The sequence below is a fragment of the Planococcus citri genome, chromosome 2 (genome assembly GCF_950023065.1).
Source record: "Planococcus citri chromosome 2, ihPlaCitr1.1, whole genome shotgun sequence".
NCBI lineage: Eukaryota > Metazoa > Arthropoda > Insecta > Hemiptera > Pseudococcidae > Planococcus > Planococcus citri.
The window spans coordinates 39317500-39324106 of record NC_088678.1 but is presented as its reverse complement, the minus strand read 5'-3'; positions in this window follow the sequence as shown (position 1 = coordinate 39324106).

Genomic DNA, 6607 nt, shown 5'->3' with positions numbered 1-6607 from the left:
ACGGATGCAGGAGAGCTGATGCTCTGAAGGGCACCGGTAAGCGTAAAACAAAATCCGACGTCTGTATTTGCGTTTAGATCATTTGTAAAATGCAAAGGACACGAATATCATCAAATTAACTTTATTTCAAAAATATCTGGTAAAAATTTATTTGTGAGGGCGAAGGCTCTGGAAGAATTAGATTAGTGTAGCAGAAAATCTGATGTCATATTCGTGCTCAGCAATATCGAATCATGCGGAAACGACACCCCATTCATTCTTATTTAATTCTCCCAAAATTCTCATTTTACCCCCTCTACGATACCTTTTTCTATTTTTCACCGCAACGCACAAAAACAAAAATTTCATAAAAAATATATGATACTTAGGGGTCAAAAATACATCCGAAAATTGTACCTTGCAATTTTCATTGTTAGTAAATAGCATAAAATAAGTTAAAAAACGCAATTTTGAGGGGTAAATATGAAGGGAGGGGGTTGAAAATTCTCATAGGTATATCTCTGTTGTTCGCCACACCATCCTAGAGAATATTCATCCAAAAAATGTTGAATGCAATTATGGTATTTCAATAGAGTTCTCAAAAAAATATCTAAGTTTGAGAGCGCGCGATCGATGAAGTTTTCTCACGGTGGTGCCGTGGAAAAGTGTTGACAAAACGCGCGGTAGTACAGGAGATACGTGTTGTTTTTTTTTCAAACTTTGTTTTTTTTTGACCATGTTGCACCCCACTTTGGGACCTCGGGAAAATTATATGTTATACCTTAGGGTATGAGCAAGTTTTGAAAAAAATTCAGCCATGTCACCCCCCCCCCATTTTTTCTGCCCCCTTCAAAGTTTTAAACCCCCTGAAAACTAAGAAAATGGAGGGGGGAAAATTTCAAAAAATTACTGTGTGTACCCCTACATGATGTACACAATCTGTGAAAATTTCAAAAATTTTCATCAATCCTCCTTCGAGAGACAAACCTTTGAAGTTTTGAAGTTTTGATGTTTAGGGGTCAGTTTCTCCGAAAAGGAAGGGGGTAGAGGGGAGGGGGTCAAAAATTTTCATGAAGAGTTTTTACATCAAGGGTGACATTTTGGACCACTTTCGATCCCATCTGGATCAGGAGCCATTTCACCCATCTTATAGAGGAAGGCCCTTTCAGGTCTTAAGAGTTGATTTTTTGAAGAATTTTTAAGCATAAAATTTGGACCAATAGATAGAGGGCCATTTCATGCCAAATCGGCGGATTTTTGCACGAGGGATCTTCAATTTCTTTGAAAATTAGATCATGTGTAGAGGTCACCAAACGATAACGAATGACGCAAACCATGTATTTTTTCGATTTTTTTTGGGGATGTTATGCGGATTCAAAGTTTTCCAAAATGGCCGAAAAGGGAAAATTTCAGTTGCAAATAGCGTTGGTTTTATTTACGTGGTATAGAACTTTGAACTTTTTTTCAAATTGTAGTACTTTGAGAAAGTAATCGACGAATGATGTCAAAATCAATGTTGTCTCTTTCAAAAACCTAACAAAAATGATTTAAAAACTTATAATTTAAATATAACCACGATGTCCGTGAGTAAAAATTCTGAAAAATTCTCAGTTTTAGTCCTTTTTATGTAGAATAACATATCAAAAAATTGGACTAGCATTTTGTTCATTTTCGAGGAAAAAAATTACAAGTTTGGCATTTATTGCAAAAATGCCATCAGAAACCTAAAAAATAAATTTTTTGCATTTTTCTGATATTTTACCAATATGTAGGTAGACGAGCATGTCAAAAAAAATCCTACGTGTTTTGACAGAATTGCCTGAAGGACGACCCCTCCGCCCACATTCAGTCAAATTTTCTTGCCATACTATTGATTCATTGAGTGAAATTACTTCCATTTACTCTCTTTTTGTAATGAATAAACCAAGTTGTAAATAAACGTTTCTATTTTCATCCTGAAATCAGAATTTTTCATAAAAAATGTAGTCTATAGAAATAAAATTTAAATAAATTCATGTTCCTTTTTAGAAAAATGATTTATTAATCTTAAATTCCTTTCTGCAAATATTTTACTAGATTTTTTAAAATTCCAATTTTCTGTTTTTTTAACAATTTTTTTTCATTTTTCATTTCAGGCATGTTTTGCGAGATTTTGTTCAGATTTTGTTATGTTGCATCAATGTTTTGTCGTTTTCGAGTGTTTTCATGACATTTGAAGAAATTTTCTGAGTATTACTTGTATGGGTAATTTTGTGGATAGCTCCCTAAATATTCTTCAAATTCCAGTTCAGTTTAAAAAAAGAATTAGATATTTTGTTTTTTCTAAAGTTACTTTTCATCATATTGTAAGTACAAGCCTACAATGAATTTCTCAAATTTAAGGGTTACAAATTCTACCCCATCTCATCACTTCAATGATTTTTGGCAGATTGTTGATAATTCGGAAAGAAATTACCTAAATAAAGAGAAGGGGTAAAAAATCTTCGAAATTCGTTCCGGCTCCAAGCACACTTCCCCTTGCTTCTTTGTTTCAAGCAAATGTCAAAATTTTCCAACAAAAATCAAACTTTTTGGCACAAAGGGGAGGGGTAGAGAGAAAAGAACTATTTCCTGCCTCTATTTATATTGCTAGTGATTTGATTTTTCCGTCTGAAAAATCAAAATTCTAAGATGAGCTCATTTCATCGAGTGAAAGGGTTTTCTCAACTCTTTCAAAGGATTCGTAAAAATAGGGGTAAAATGGATCAACTTCACCAATCAAAACTTTTTTTCATGTTTTAAATAAAAAAATCGAATTTTTTCCCAAACTTTGAATTTTTTTAAATCAACTTTGTAACATGTTACAATCCCAATTTTTCAATATGTTGTTCAGCTTGAAAAGTTGTCCATAATATATTTTTTTCAGAATTTTTAGAGTCGGAACGATATGAAAACTACGTTTCGAAACTTTTTGAGCTCATTTTTTGTCAACACTGATTTTTATGATATCACCAAAAAGCCTTTCAAACCCCCTAATTATTGGAAAAAGTTTCAAAGTTCCATTTTGGCTAGTACCTATCGCGGTTATCCAGTAATCCACTGCTGAAATTGATGATATTTTAAGTTCACTGAAAACTTTGACACCCCCTAGCAGTCTTTAAAAAAGGGCTAGACGGCTGCGATTTGAGCCATTTTATCATCTCTTCGAAAGGTCTTTCCACAGGAAAAATTTCAAAAAAAATCGCCGACCCCCCCCCCCTACCTCCTCTTGGTCGAATTGACGTGGAATGATCCACTTACTATTTTTGAAAAATAAAAAATCAACAGTTACTGTTTTTGTTGCTATTTTTACTGCTCACGAGTTTCAGAAGCAATTTTTAAAGGATCAATCCCAATTAACCGTGTTTTTTTCTCCAAAAGTAGATTAATTTTTCGATTCCATGTCCCTGTGCTTGATAATGTCATCTTTTTATAAGAAAGGTTTCAAATTGAGTTACTTATCGAATTTGAACGAAATCGAAGGCATTGATTTTTCTGACCCATCTCTCTTTCGGTTTTCTTCAAGCATTATTCAAAGCTTTCCATTTTGTCTTTCTTTTGCTTGAAATTCTATTTAGTAGGTACCTTTCATCCACGAAATGATCCACATGATAGAAGTATACGTATGTACAACGCATATTGTTTTCTCTTAATGGATTTTGTGCTTGACTTGAAAATATCTGACGTTTCTTTCTTAGCATACAATGTTACAGACAGACATATCTACTCGTACATATGAAGATTATGGGTACCTGCCTAAAGAAATTTAAAGGAGGTTCCAATTTCCTTTGGAAATTACCAGCTTACCATACCATAGATGGTACAATACATTGGGAAAGTACATACACATATCGTATAGTAATGTAGGTACCTCTACCTACCTACCTACATATAAGTTAATGCGCGGATATCAGTCTATCAAATACTGGCATAGGTTTAACATTAATACTGATCATATTCACCTTATAACAGCTGCATTAAGGAGAGCTAATCCGTATCACTTTTGCTTTTACCTACCGAACATATGTAAAACTAAGTACGTATGTATGTAAGTAAACGTTCTATGAGCGTTAAATGACAACTCATACGCATGATTTAGTATTCTTTGTTATCGCATAATGACTGCTCGGTTTCATACAGTACAGTACCGTGTATTGAGATACACTCATTGCATATATACGAAGTATACTCCGCATATCTAACGGGTATATTGCTCTCACATTGGTACAGCAGCGGAGATACCTACTCATACGATAGAGTTATAAGTAGATATACATACTGAAGGAAAAAAAAAATAGTAGCATTATATTTTCCATATACATAAACGCGCGTCGCTATATTATTGCTTTAGTAAAAACGAAATACGAAGTATACAGTTAATTCTATAATTAAAACGAAAGTGTGAAAAAAAATAGAAGTGAAAGCATTACCGACAGTAATTGTACAGATGAAAATTTAACATAGAATACGCATTAAAAGATATCCGCGAGTATTTGAATACCTATGATCCATCATGGTGATTTACTAATATAAAATGGGAAATTTTTCCTTCAACAATGAAGTAAAATATGCGTATGGTTTTTCGTTTGCAGTATCATGACCGGCGTATTGAGGCACGTGGATATTGAAGGATTGATCTCAGCGCGGATGGATGATCCATTATTTTTGTAGGTACCTACTTGGAATGTTTCAAAAACCATATCTGTATGATTTTTGTAGGTACCTTGTGATATATCATCTTCGAGTAGATACTCGTACTTGGCGAGGAGTTTATAATGGGTCGTAAATGTTGCATTTTGATGGTTATTTTTTCCTCGATGGTTCGTCAAAATGCTGCTTAAGTATTGTTTGGCTACGTATTTTACTACGCTAATTGACTCTAATTGGGACCTTTGTCGTTTTGTTTACATGAACTGATTCACGATGATTGATTCATTACGTGATTTATCGCACCAGTTGCATATTATATGACTGAGCCATACATACCAACGTAGTTTGAAACGAACGAGATTTGTAGGAAAATATGTAGGGTATGAAACTATGTAGGAGGTGGATAGGCAACATATTGGGCTTCTTTGCGGAAAACACGTTTTGATTTGGAAGGAGATGCGTGGTTTAGAAGTGATCTAGTTGTATCTGTATCTGTTGAATTAAATATTTTTTGGGAACGTTGAAATTTTTACGGCTTTGAAATATATGTGTTATTGGTTGTTGACCAAAGTAATTTTGCGTCAAGTACCAAGTTTTCAATTCGAGAGATAACTTCACTACTTTGAATTTTGCCTGTTTAGAAACCCTTGAACCTCCTTCCGGGTCAGAGAAACTCAAAACATTCAATTTTTCCAACGGTTATGAGCAAATTTTTTCAAATTAAAAAGACGTGACTTTTTGTTAGACGAAAATGAGTTTTAAAAAAATCGAATATTTTGAATTTCTCTCAAATTGCAATATACTTTGGATGTGTTTCGAGTTGATATGAATCTAGACATTTTTGGCCAGATGAGTAACCTGGAAGGGGTTTAGAAGTACCTGAAATGGTGGGATTCAATTTACTCGTATTTAGTAAAAATTATAAAACCTGGAAAAAATTTATTTTGGTTCAAATTCGGGTTAATGATGTAGTTGGACGTATATTGTAATGTATTGTGAAAAAATAGCGTTTTCAGTCAGAATTGATCAATTTATGGGAGAAAAATCGCGAAAAAATGCAGTTTTTGCATTTTTGAAGGTCTTCGATTTATGTAAAAAAATTCAGAAAAAATATAAATGTTGAGTATTCAGGCGAAATACATATTTATGAAGGGGTTAGAGGTCATCACAGGGGCTATAGATCACAAAAACAACTTCGGGGGGGGGGCGGTAGTATCTCAAGTCCCAATGAGCAGACGAAATTTTGTGTTTGACAAAAAAAATTGAAAGAGTATCCAAACAAGTAAAAATCCCCCTCCCAGCCTACGAGTACATGTTGAATATTTTTGAATTGATTTTATTAAAATCCTAATTTTTGCCCATTTTCAAGTCCTACATTTTTTCAATTTTTTTAAGTAAAACACTAAGATTTTTCTTTAATAACTCGTTTCAGAATTTTTAATTTATTTTTAAAATAATGTGTGTAGACTTTATTTTTGAAAATATAACAATTTGAATCAATAAATTTTTCAACAGAGCCCTTCTTTTAAAATTTTGGTGATTATTAGTCGCTTTCTTCAATAACAACAAAAAAATGACCAGCTTATGTTGAATTAAATAAAATTGAATAGGTACCCAAACCCATTAAATAATGTCCTGTTAGAGTCCTGTCTTTGTCCAATGCAGTTTGTTGACCTGATGACATTTTGAATCAATTAGTGGATTTTTCAAGTACATCTGGAGATTTAGCGGATTTTGGACCTTTCCAGTTGAAAATGACTCATCATATGTACTTTTGTCTTGTTTTTTAAAAATCAGACTGAATTTTCATTTTCTCACAGAAAATTGTGTTAGTTTTGTCCTTAAATAATTTTTAAAAATCCTCATCAAATTTTTCATATTTTTAGAAGTTTGTTTTGATGGGCAAAAGTTGCTCATTCGTCCAACTTCATAAGTAAGAACTTTAAAGGTGAAAATTAAA